Raw genomic sequence first — 14,160 nt, 5'->3', positions numbered from 1 at the left:
TTCTAAAGGAACATTTTTTGTTTTTTGTTTCTTTTTTGTTTTTTGCAGGAGAGGTTAGAACTTAAGTTGTGGAGGGAAATGAGGGAAGAGGCACCAAGCACTAATATGGAGGGGCAGGTGGACAGGGGAAGATGTTGCACATGTGTTACATCTAAGGTAGAGGCAGTGTTTCTCATGCTCCTTGATTACAGCTTCAAAAGCACTTCAAAATTGCTTCCCTTGCAGAGTGGTGTGTTGCAGTATATACAGAGGACTGTTGTCTTCGAAAGACATGGATAAAAAGCCTCTTTAATTGCTTGCAAGGTAGCTGGTGGGATTTTGTATCCAACAGAAGTAGACTTTGTGGTTACAGTATTGGTTGAGGAAGATGAGGTGGAGATAGACAGCCTACTACTTGCTAAGAAAGGAGCAGCCTCTCTGAGAGCATTGCAGTGGTTGGATTGGGTGTGGGGGTGCATGGAGGGGGTCCCATAGGAATACTGTCCAGGTAGTCCATGACTGAGAACAACGTTGTACTCAGTGCCTTTCACTTTGGTAGCTTTAGCCTTTGATACATTCCCAACAGTGGTAAAGAACTGCCACACCCATAATTCTCTCTTGGTGCTAGAGGTATGCACTTCCTCTACCTCATCTTCTTGGTCCTCTTCATTGTTTTTGGGAGTACTGTGCTTTTTTTGCTGTGTAATTCCTCCGGCTGGTGGTGGTGGTGGTGGTAGCTCTTGGGGACGAGGGATGGCAATAGCGGATGCCATTTCTAAGATAAATTGCAGTTTTGCTAATATTCTTCCAAGTATGTGCTCTGTAGTAGATTGTTAATGGATAATGAGTGAGAATGTGTGTGGGAGCTGTGCAAGGGGAACATTTTGAGCTTGAAAGTTCCTAGATCAGTCGAAAGTGCAATTACGAACTGTCCACGAAGCATGGACCCCATCGTGAAGTGCCGTGTGCCCCCGGGGTCACCTAAGACTGTTCAAAAAGTCTGTGATGACGTCAGACGTTCGCGAACATCGAAGGACACAAAAACAGTGTAAAATCTGCAAAAAGTGTATTGAAGTGTTAAAAATGATGCTAGAAGGTGGGAAATGGCAAAATTATAAGGTGTAACTTTGTAAATTGTGCAAAAATATTGCTATATTGGGGTAAGTATGATATTAGTAGGTTGTAGGAAATTAGCATGCAATGGTTAAAACCAATGTAATTCACTGACAAAGCTTTGTTAAAGGGATGTTATGCTTAAGTTATACTAATAAAAACCTATGAAATTAAATGAAAAAACTTTGTTAAAGGGACGTTATGGTTACAAGTAAAACCGAAAAACCTCAGAAATTTGCCAGTTATGGTAACCTAAGCAACCACAACCTGCGCCACCACCGTGCACTGCTAAGACTAACACCCAGGACATCAGAGATGACATCACAAGTGTCATTAATGACATCACTGATTACATCACATATGACATTTGGATTAAAAGTCCCTACAAGGGGTTGTGTTTATAATATTGGTAACACGATGTCAGGGGTGATTGGGAGACCTATCATGAACTACTTAATCTATTGAAGAATGTAGTCATCTAAACAAAACATTATATTGGAGTGTTGTTGTTAATACACGAACCTTAACATAGACAATGGCTGCAGCATGCACCATAGAAGTACAATATTTATATTCTTGTGATTTTGAATAGTAAAATAATGAATGCTACCTTATCAGAGTTTTGAGTAATGTTAAACATGTAATTGCTAGCTAACTATTCAATACTTTCTACACACTTGTGCAAGTACAAACAATACATATGAAGATCCACAATGCATACAAATCAGAGTCACATACAGCGAAACTAAAGTAAAGAAGAAAGAAACACCTTAAACAGAAAATGTTAATAACAATAAAGTTAATCTTCATGTACACAGATTGTGGACACCGGTTTTCTATATACTGTTTGTTGACATTCCAGTGCCAGGGCTGCCGTTTTCTCCTTCGCACCCACTGCCATATATTGAATTAATTGAATAATTTATTCTGAATGTTGGAGTGCACCTGCATACTATATTGTATAGTGCCCAACAAAAGGACATGGTGGATCCATGAAGCCCTTGTAGTTAATCAGGTTGGCCAGGCAGGGTCAAGATTTGGCCCTCCCCTTTCTAGAGATGCTGTAATATCGTAAATAAATATGTCCACTCAATGCGTATGTCATGCAGTGAGCCTAGGAAAATGTGTGTGGATTAGCCCCACACATTTTCTGGAGGTTGATCTACTATCATTCAATTTCATTAAACATCTTAAAAAAGCCCAGGTGAGCGCCCACCCACCATGCATATGGTTGAATTCCTCACAGGCCCCCCAGCCTCAACATGTGAACTACCACCCTACTGAGTGTCTGGTTCGTCATCAAGGCGAAAGTACCGGGTTAGTCATCTGTATTTCTTTGCTCGCACCTGGTTTATGCTGGATGTCCACATCTAGTCCCTGTAGGAATATGGCCCAATGCAAAAGCTTAGGGGTTTTTCCCTTGCATGCCTATTAATCATTGAAGAGGCCGGTGGTCGGTTTGGACAGTGAAGTGCAACCCAAAGATGTAGGGTTTCAGCTTCTTTTGTGCCCATATGACTGCATACGCCTCTTTTCCAGTGTTGGCCCCATTCCTTTCCCTTTTTGTCAATTGCCTGCTGATATAGGCAACAGGTTGCTCTTCCCCTTGAGAGTTAAGCTGTGCTAACACTGCTTCGATTCCAAAATCACAGTCATATGTCTGGATAATGAATTCCTGACCATAATCTAGCACTTTCAGAATTGGGGTCCTGCACAATCCATCCGGTAAATCGTGAAAATAATTTTAACAGGCGGGGGTCCAAGTTACCTTCTTTGGCATTATCTTGGAAGTTGCATCTTTCAGGGGCATGACAATGGTCCCATACCCCTTGATGAATGACCTGTAGTACCTGGTGAGACCTCGAAAGGTTCTCACCTGTGTCTGTGTGGTGGGAAGTTTATTTCTTACCTCCATCGACCCGTGGACCTAGGTAAGTCACTGTGCCCTGTGCTATATTTGTGGCCTTGATAGTCAGACCTGCATTCTGCAGCACCTGAAGCACTTGTTTCAGGTCAGAATAAGTGATCTTCCCAGGTGTGGCTGAACACAGCATTGTCATCTAAATAGTCGACACTGAAGTTTTCCAGTCCAGACAAAACCTGGTCAACTATCCTCTAAAAGTGGGAAGGGCAATTTTCAATCCGAAGGGCATCACAGTGAACTGATAATGTCCTTCTGGGATTGAGAATGCTGACCTCTCTCTCATTCCATCTGTCAAGCTGACTTGCCAGTACCCTGGCACGTGTGCTCAAAGTTACTCATATACTTGGCAGTGCTGAGCTTGTCAAAAAACTGATCTGCCTAAGGAATGGGGTGAGCATCTGCCTTCATGACAGAATTAAGCCCCCTGTATTCCACACAAAAGCGAACTTCATTGTTTCCCCCGTTGGTCTTTTTATGGACCAGTACCACTGGGCTAGCCCATGGGCTATGGGATGGCTCTATCACTTCAAGGGACAATATCTTGGAAACGTCCTCCTTGATGATGTCCCTGATCTTATCGGACATCTGGTGAATCCTACCCTTCACCAGCTTGCTGTCTCCATAGTCCACATCTTGATTGCACCAATCTGTGCGACCTCTAGTCAGCAAAAACAGCCCGGCAAACTGTCCCAGTAAACGGCAGCACTGTCAGTTGTTATTCTGATAGGTCCATTGCAAGGTTGACACCTTCAGCTGAAGAATCTGTGGCTTCAGTGTGCAGGAGGTCTGGGAGGGATCGGTCTTCTCCTCAGTCTCTCTATCTGTCACTAATGCCATGACCAAGTCATTCCAGCTATAATGGGGTCGTAGCCGGTTGCCGTTAAATACCCTGCTCATCTGTTTAGGTCCTTTCATGTTAATGAGATAATTTACCTCACTGACTTTTTCCAGCACGCAGTCAGGCCCATTCCACTTGTCCTGACAGGCACTGGGTTTGACAGGCTCCGTAATCCACAGAAGCCTGACAAGTCGGGCAGGGCCGTACAAATTCTCTACATTTACGACCAAACTACGGCCAGTAAAAATGCACAGACAACCGGTCCGATGTCTTAGTCACTCCCAACTGACCCGCTAAAGGAATTTATTTAGCTCTTTGCCTGATCCTCAGCCTGCTTCTGCAGGCCCGCCAGAGTGGGACACTCTTTCTGGGCTTTAAAGATGTCAGAAATCCTCCAACTAATCCTCCAATTTACCACAAAACTCATAGTTGGTCAGTGCGATAATGAAGTGGCATAAGGTATTACCACCACATTTTACCGCACTGCCCCACTTATAACGAGGCCCAACGTTCCTAGAGATGAGGAGTGACATTGAGAGGGACATCAAGTAAGTGGGTAGTACTAGAAATGCCTGCTGGAACGTGAAGACAAGGTTTCTAGAGCCTTTGAGGAATGTGAAGGACTGACACAAGAAATGTATGCTAGAACTTGAAGGCAAAGTTCTTAATGCCTCTGTGGAAATTAGTTCACCAAGAAACATGCTGGGACATCAAAGCAAAGACCCTAGAACCGTTATGAATAACTGGAAACTATGAGAAATACTTCTTGCTGGACATGTGACTGAAACTAGAAATACTTTAGGCTAAAACTTAAAAGCAAATCCCTACAGCCATTGAGACATGAGTGAAAATGAGAACTGGATGCTTGAATCCGAAGGTCAAGCTCCTAGAAACTTTGATACACAGATTACAGAGTAAACTGCTGCCTGCTGGAACTTGGGGCAAACGTTCCTTGAGCCTTTGTGAAATTGAATACAGAGATAAATGCTTCATGCAAGAACTTGTAAGCAAAGTTTCGAGGGCCACTGAGATAATGAATGGTGAGGGAAATGCTGCATAATCAAACTTGAAGGCAGAGTGGCTAGAATCAATTAAGCGACTGGAGAAATAACATGGAATTTGAAGGTAAAGTTCCCATGGACCCTAGATAAAGAGACTGCGAAGAAAAACGGTGGCAATCCAAGAGGCATAGATTAGAATTACAGACCACATCACAAACCTCATAATAAACATTTTGAACTATATTAATTTATCTGATGTCATTTTTTTAAGAAATCGTTACATTAGGCATGAAATATGGCATATTATGACATGGTATACCATGATATATGTCAAAGTCAAAAGTAATATATCCTTAAAGGTTCACATATATATCATTGAAAGCACTTTGCTGAAGGGACCTCATGGTTAATTTGCACTAATAAAAACCGATGAAATTCAGAGAAAAAAACGTTGTTAAAGGGGCATTATGGTTACAAGTAAAACCGAAATATCCCAGAAATCTGACAGTTATGGTAAGCTAAGCAACCTTAACTCTCCCCAAAACCATGCACTGCTAAGACTTACACCCAGGACATCAAAGATGATATCACAAATGTCATTGATGGCATCACTGATGATATCACAAATCTGGGCCACTTGTTTTTGTTCATTGACATATGTGGGCTAGTTGTTTTTGTTCACTGACAGTAAGAATTAGAAACATTGAAAAGGTGCTATATATGTAGACGTTAACCTTCTCATATGTTCTTAAAGTACTTTCCTTACAGTTTGTTCTCAGGTCATGGTGCACAAACCTGGGGCAAGAAGAAGACCTCAAACACACATTTCATTTGTATACATAAAGAATAACCTTAATGTTATTGAAATTATCTGGTGATGTTATTTCTTTCTTCCTTACTTTAGTTTCCCTATATGTGCTTCTCATTTGTATGTATTGTGAGCCTTCATATGTATTGTGTGTACTAACACAAGTGTGTAGTAAGTCTTGAATTGTTAACTATTTATGCCATGTTTACCATTACTCAAAACTCTGATAAGGTAGCATTCATTAATTTACTATCACAAATGACTATATTAAAAATATTGTACTTCTATAGTGCATTCTGCAGCAATTGCCTATGTGTATGTATGAATAGGTTCCTGTATCATCAACAACACTCCAATATAATGTTTTATTTAGGTGACAACATTCTTTAATTCATTACTTACATCATGAGAGGTCTACCGATCACCCCTAATATGTTGCTACCAACATTGTAAACACAACTCCTTGTACGGACTTTCCATCAGAATTAATTTGATATATGATGTCTTCAGTGATGTCATCAATGACATTTGTGATGTCATTTTTGATGTCCTGGGTGTTAGTTTTAGCAGTGCATGCTGGAGGCATGAGTTATGATTGCTTAGCTTACCATAACTAGTGAATTTCTGGGGGTCTTCAGTTTTACTTGTAACCATAACGTCCCTTTACAATGTTTTTTCACTGAACGTCACAGGTTTTTATTAGTGCAATTTAACCATAACGTCCCTTTAACAAAGATTTGTCAATGCATTTTATGGGTTTTTATTTGTGCGACCTAATGTGCTACAACTTGCTAATATCATACTAACCCCCAAAATATCAGCATTTTCAGCCATTCGAGAAAGTTTCAAGTAAAAACTGTGCCATTCCCCACCTCCTAGCAACTTTTTTAACACTACAATTAGCTTTCTGCAACTTTTTAGCACCGTTTCCTGTTTGCCGACGTTCGCAAATGTCTGACATCACTACAAACATTCCGGAACAGTGTCACGTGAGCACGCAGTGTGATGATGTGTTCCCGAACGTGTCCGTGCTTCGCGAACAGGTCCGTGCTTCATGAACAGTTTGAAACTGAATTTCCAGCTGATCTAGGACGTTTCAAGTAATGTACCCTTGCACAGCTCCTAGGCCTATTCTTACTGATATTCCATCTGCAATCCAGGAGAAAACACCTGCTTGGAACAATATTAGCACAACTGCTATTTAACTTCAAAAATGGCATCAGCCATGGCCATCCTTTCTCCCCAGGAGCCACCAACACCACCACCACCTGGAGTGCATCCACAATGGAAAAAGCACATTCACGCACAAAACAATCAAGAGGACCAGGAAGATGAGAGAGAGGAAATCCCTACCTCCAGCACCCAGAGAGAGAATCATGGGTGTGGCAGTTTCTTACCACCGTTGGGGATGTACCAAAGGTTAAGGCTACAAAGGTTAAATGCATTCAGTGCAACAATATACTCAGTTGCGGACAACCTGGGCAGTACTCCTACGGAACCACCTCCATGCGGCGGCATGCCAAATCCAACCACTGGTATGCTCTTAGAAAGGCTGTTCCTTTCTCAGGCAGTGGTAGACTCTCATCCTCTACCTCATGTTCCTTAACCACTACTGCCACCACATTGGCCACTCCTTTGGGACAGAAGATCCAACCAGCTACCTTGCAAGGCATAAAAGAGGCTGTTGATCCACATCTTTCCAAGACAACAGTACTCTGTGTATACTACAACACACGACTCTGCCGGGGGGAGCAGTTCCGAAGTACTTGCGAGGATGTAATCAAGGAGCATGAGAAACACTGTCCCTTCCTTAAATTAAACATGCAAGCAACATATTGAGCTATGCACATGCCCCCCCGCCCGATCTGTGGTTGGTTGCCCTTCACTCACTTCCCTCCCTCACCTTACTTCCTGGCCTCTCCTACAAAAAATAGAAAAACAAAAACAAAAATACAAAATACAAAAACACCAAAAAAGTTTCCTTTATGAACCACCTTTCACAGTTAAAAAATAGAAAAAAATAAAATAATCTTATAGACTCCATCTACTTTACATTTCCATTAGTATTTTGCATTACGTGAATAGAAATAATGGGCAATTGTATACTAGAGTAAAATGGTAAAGAAATAATATTTTTTTGTCCAAACTACTTTTCTCTAGCATCCAATAAGGACCATAATCCATAGACCTTTATCACTATCTGAGGTATGCACAGTCCCCTTTCCAGGCCATGCATCATTAAAATACCCGGATGGTACGTGCACACCATCAAACAGGACAGCCCTTCTGACCTTTTTACTGTTATATTTGTAACAATCCCTTATTGCCTACTTTCGAACAGTCAGACATCCATCCACCAATCACTTCACAAAACTCTACATATAACCCTATCAACATATTAAACTTGTACACACCAAATGTCACTTAACAAATGCACATATGCATTGTGCAGTGAAAGAAGTGCATATATAGAAGGGGCAGTACAGATGGGTAAGTGCTCGTGGGAGCCCAGGAGGGAAGTGCCAAGGGATGCCAATGTGGGAGGCCAATGGCTAACTGCTGGGGCGGAGGAGTCCCAAGGGTGTGATGCATCTTCAGCATAATGTCCCTTTAACAATGTTTTTTTCTGTCAATTCAATAGGTTTTTATAAGTGAAAATGTATCATGAAGTTGCATCACTGTATATAAGTTAATAATAATTCATCTTTTAATATTTATGAAAGAACTATACACCTCCTTTAACAAACATATTTTTTGCAACCCATACATATGTCAATCGTTATCAGAAGCGCATGCTGCAGATGCAAATCATCATTGAATTGCCCACGGCATGAGGCTCAACCATTACCCCAGCTCCACCAAACCACCCCTATTATTCGCTGCACCTTCCCTGCATCCTCAGTGTCAACAATACCTTAATAATGTGACCAATGGCCAGTGCTTATGGCTAGCAGCCATGGCCAGTCTCCAAATCCATGAGCCATGGGCTTCGACCAATAGCGCATTCCCCAAAAGCAAATCAGAGTACACATTTGCATTTGCAGAGGGCCAGGCCCACTACCCAGACACAAGATTTATATCACTAGTTTTTCCACTTACATTCTGACACTTTGGAAAGATAAAACACAAGTCAGATTTCCAAAACCTTATTTCGGTCCTTGTTGATACTAGTCACGTACGTTTGTTGTAATAACAATTTTGGGGGGGTTTCGGTTATAAAACAGGATTAAGTCAGCCCACTCAATTCATTGCACTCCATATCATAACACTTCAAATTCATGGAATCCAAGATTTGCAGTCAATCCACAGTGCTCAGAATAGACCTTCAGCCAAGTAATCCTAGAGTCCCTCAAAATCCATACACTCTGCTTCCTCAAACACATAGGCATAGCCACCTTCAGTGCTCTCACCAAAGAAAACTCCTGCTACCTTCCTGTACACTATCCCCAGGAAATCTGATTGGCTGATCCCCCGATATTGGTGGAAACACACAACTGTATGCAGTCTCGGCAGCCCCCCTTTCCATGCCCGGCATCCTTAAATGATCCGAATGGCATGTGCAGTGTCCGCAGACTACCTCAGCGTCCGCGGGTGGACCGTCAAATCATAGGGGTGGGGAGTTTTAACTCAATTTCAGTTCTTTATTCTTTAGTGTTGGCTCTGAAAAGAACCTCTGTTTTATTTTGGGGGGGGGTTGTTAACAAGCACCTTTTTTTCCTTTTTTTGCTTTTATGTACACTAGTACTGTAGTCTCTCTTCCAACTTTCTTACAGGAACTGTTTCAATTAATTCCTAACATTGTAAAGAAAAATTGCATTTCTGATATCTGTGAAATGAACTTCATCTTCAAGACAGAGATTCACACCATCAGACCTTATATTGTCATTTTCAAAAAATGACATTCCTGCAGCAAATAAAAAAGCAGATGAAGCTTTATTGACAAGCTGCTGCAATTCTTCCATTTGTACAATGAAACGGCTTACATATCTCCATGTTTGCCTCTGATTTATTTCAGAAAAAAATATCTCTGCAGCAGAAAACAGTTCCATTAGACTTTTAAAAAAATCCTTCAGGGCAACCTGCAAAGACATTGCAGTCACATACCCCAAACTGTTCTCTCGACAATGCACAACTATAATGTCTGGACATTTAAAGTATGCCAAACTCTGACAGAATGACAGCATGCTTGCCCGGTTCAACCCACAAAGCCACCAAACATCCACTTCTTGCAATCTAATACTTTTGCAGATGTCGTGAATTTCGGCATTCACATTCAATTACTGTATAGAAGAATCTCCCAAAAACCATACACTCTACCTCCTCAAAGACATAGCCATAGCCATCTTTAGTGCTCTCACCAAACAAAACTCCTGCCACCCTCTCTTTCTGTACATCACACCCATGAAACCTGATTGGCAGATCCCATTTTCCTCAGAGACCATGACTGCCTGCAGTCTCTGCAGTCCCATTTCCATGCCAGGCATCCTCAAAAGACCCGGATGAGGCACGTGCTGTCCGTGGACTACCGCAGTGTCCTTGGACAGAACTTCCAATTGAAAGGGGTGGGGAGGTTTATACTCAATTAGCGCAGGGCAGCCCTTTTACCCTTTTTACTTTTATATTTCTAACACTCCCTATTGCCTGCTTTCAAACTGTGACACATCCATCCACCAATCACATCCAAAACTCTACATGAAACCCTGCCATCTCAGTTCAACACTTCGGATGTACACTTGATCTCTGAGAATAAATATCTCCTGTTAATCACAGCCATCCGCATCAAAAATGATTATAAATCTCTGCAAAATTTCTATTTGCAGATTCAACAACATTTGCATCTAACAAGACATAGTATAGGTATGATTGTATTTTCTTCAACTCTTTTGCAAATATATATACAGGGGTCCTGCTACTTACCCTGTAATAAACTTCTCAATCAGCATATTCTCTGTTTTAACCACTCTATCAATTGCCATGTATTGCAGCATTTAACCCCTCCTCAAATCAAGTAGCAAATACTTACAATGGTGTGAATTTTTAAATATTTCTTTTTACGAGCACTTTCATGAAAGTAAAAAAAAAATGTATATGTACATTTAGAGTGGCACTGTGTGTAAGGCTTTTCTATTAAAAAAAGCAGATGCAATATAGTTATAATACGCCAACAGGTATATAAGTACTTAAAAAATAACCTTCTTTCAATACACTTGAAATACGCCCTCATAATTCTTATTACTACAAAACATCTTCTAAAGTCTAAAGTAGTTCCAATACGCCAACATGTATCTAACTACTTTAAACATTTGTTTTATCCTCTATGATTTTCCCCCCAATAATTCTTCAAGTGAATACAATAACAGTGCAGCACCCACTAATGTTATACGAAACACAGTAAATAAAATGGACTGTTTATGAGAGTCAAAAAAGTTAGTGTATATGTAAATGCTGCTTAACAAATTATACTGTTTTTTTTCACAGAAAACGAACCAGAGATTCCAGCTTTACTACTGTATACAACTGAGTAACCGTACCAAGTGTAAACAAATTCATATTCTATAAGCACTGTCCTCAATTGTACTACAATCAGAAGTACCACATACTTTCTACTCCCCCCAACAGTATCAATAATTACTATACAAATATTATTATAATGGTTGTAGCCACTGGCCACATTCTTGGGGCCATGACCTATGACCATGCCCCTAAGAATGTGGCCATTGGCCACAACCACCACAATATAATTAAACCATGTAACAAGTACATAATAAAACTCACCCGTAACCCCCTGTCATTGAAATAATGTCCCTGGACACAAAAATTGACCGTGGACAGCGCAGCACCTGCACACCTTTTTTCCACCTATAAAAACAGCCCAATATCATCTTCATTCCACTCCCCCAGACTTTCAAGGCCCTCTTCAGCCACATAATAACCCAAAATGTGTTTTCCAGACTTTTTCCCTACCGCGCTACCCGCAGACAAAAAATATGACGCACTTCACGCCTTTCACCATCCAGTCAGCAGGCATGTCTGATGTCTGCAGACATCACATCACTCCCTGGTTGGCCTGGAGTCCTGTCCACAGAGTAAATTGGGAATTGAGTCTGCGGACCGAACCCAGATATCCCTAATTTTTTTGGCTACTTTTTGGCAATTTTTTGTAGAACTACTTGGCAGATATACACTAAATTTACAAAAGCATGCTTTCAGGATCAAGCCACCGCTCCCGCGGCAAATTTGGTGAAATTCCATCCAGCGGTTTGGGCTGAAGGCATGAGCAAATTGTTTTTTCCATTGTGTCTATGAGGAAAAACACAGATTGTGGGACCCCGCTAAAACTTTGCAGCCCCTAGATGAAACATCATCAAACCTTGCAGAATCAATCCGATGGAGCCATATACTTTTGTTGCAAAGATTGGTGAGGATTCATCCCAGGGTGCAAACTTGTAAGTCAACCAAAAAGTGCTCTTCCTTTGGGTTGAGCAACTTAACCATTACTACACGGCTGATACTGCAGGCCGTGTAATATATATTTCCAATGAAAAATACATTGTTAAAGGGACGCTACAGTTATGTTTCTCTACTAAAATCCTTTGAAATGCAGATACAAAACATTGTTATTGTTGCAGCACAAAATTTTAAAAGAACTACTGAATTTGCCGTTTATAGAAAGCTATGCAACCACATTTTACTCATCCACCATGCACTGCTCACGCGAACACCCAGGACATTAAAGATGACATGACAAATGGCATAATCAATGACATCACTGATGACTTCACCTTTCCTGGAAAGTTCTTTTTGTTTAGTGACAGCAGTTAAAGCACTACCAGGTGATACTGCATTGAAAACATGACAACCATACTGGGTGCAATATATGTACGCCTTCACCTTTCAGAATGTTTTGTTAAGTTAATTTCCTTAGAGTTTGGCCTGAGCTGATGGGGCACATACATGGAACAATAAGCAGGAACCAGACAGATAATACAATGTGTATCCTTTATTTGTGTGATGACTGACTCTAATCTTAGATTAATTCACTGGTAAAGTATTTGTTGCTCACTTTCTAGATGTTACCTCCCTGTGCCTATCCACCATTGTATCTAGTAATTCTGTATACTTAGACCATTGTTAGCATTGCTCAAGGTCCTGATAGGTTTGGTCTTATAATTCAACTGACCAAATCTACCAAATAAATAATATGCACAAAACGTTGGATAACAAAGACCATATTTTCAAGGGCCCTTGGTTCATGAGATGTCTTTGACTCATTTGGACACATCTCAAGGAACATATTTTTATGGAAAAATACATTAAGCAAAAATACTGGACTTTTCCCTGGTTTCATGTCCCTGTGTGGCCAGCGACCCTTGTCCTGCATTTAATTTGTTTAATTTTGCCACCAGTGCCCATGTACACCCCCAACCCCCTCCTGGCCGCTTCCGTGTTTATTTGTTTTTTCTCTGCCTCTCCCCTGCCTTCCATCCCGCCCATCACCATCCAATTGGCCTACAAGGCCCAGTGTTTGCTGGCAAGGGTCATAGCTCACGGTGTGCCCCCCTGTGCCACATCTGCCTGGTTTCCTGCAGAGGTAAGTGTCCCTGTGTGGCCTGTGACCATTGCCCTGCATTTAATCTGTTTAATTTTGCCACCAGCACCCATGTGCACACCCAACCCCCTCCAGGTGCTCCCGTGTATGTTTTTATTTCTCTCCCTCTCCCCTGCCTCCCATCCTGCCCACCACCACCCAATGGGCTTACGAGGCCCACTGTTCGCTGGCGATGGTCTTAGCCCACACTGTCACCCCGGCACCACTTCTACCTGGTTTCCTGCTGGGGTAAGTGTCCCTGTGTGGCCTGCAACCAAGTCCTGCATTTCATTTGATTAATTTTGCCACCAGCACCCGTGTGCACCCACAACGCCGTCCAGGCTGCTTCCATGTGTTTTATTTTCTCTCCCTCTCCCTTGCCTCATATCCCACCCACTACAATCCGATTGGCCTATGAAGCCCAGTGGTTGCTGGCGAGTTTCTTTGCCACGCCGTTGCCACTCCTCCACTTCTGCCTGGTTTCCCGCTGGGGCAGGTGTCCCTATGTGGCCCATGACCCCTGTCCTGCATTTAATATTGCCACCAGCACTTGTGTGCACCGGACCCCTTCCTGGCTGCTTCCATGTGTGTTTGTTTTTTCTCTCCCTCTCCCCACATCCCATCCCGCCCACCACCTCCAGATTGGCCTACGAGTCTCCATAAGACATCCACTCAGGGCAGCCTCTGCCTGGGCAGCCACCGACTAAATGCTCCAAGGCAAAGGGCAGTGCTGAAGAAGCAGCTACACGCCATGTTTGCCCATGTTCACCTGTGAAGCCAGCCGTCAACACGCAGCGACTGATGAGGTAAGAGTGGTGTGGGTGGGGAATACAGCAATTTCTCTTTTCCAGTAAAGCAGTACCACTCTTATCACCTTACATAGCACAGCGCACACATGTTTAGCTGGCT

General features: G+C 42.0%; 1 protein-coding gene across 3 annotated transcripts in view; it reads left to right on the top strand.

The window, feature by feature from the left end:
• The window catches only part of MMEL1 (membrane metalloendopeptidase like 1), a 1,408,056-nt gene that overhangs the window by 903,627 nt on the left and 490,269 nt on the right, over nt 1-14,160 (top strand). The gene's annotated exons all lie outside the window — the stretch shown is intronic.

The sequence above is a fragment of the Ambystoma mexicanum genome, chromosome 8 (genome assembly GCF_040938575.1).
Source record: "Ambystoma mexicanum isolate Mex_15411 chromosome 8, UKY_AmexF1_1, whole genome shotgun sequence".
NCBI lineage: Eukaryota > Metazoa > Chordata > Amphibia > Caudata > Ambystomatidae > Ambystoma > Ambystoma mexicanum.
Note: the sequence above shows the minus strand (reverse complement) of the source record. Positions and strands in the feature narration are given on the sequence as shown.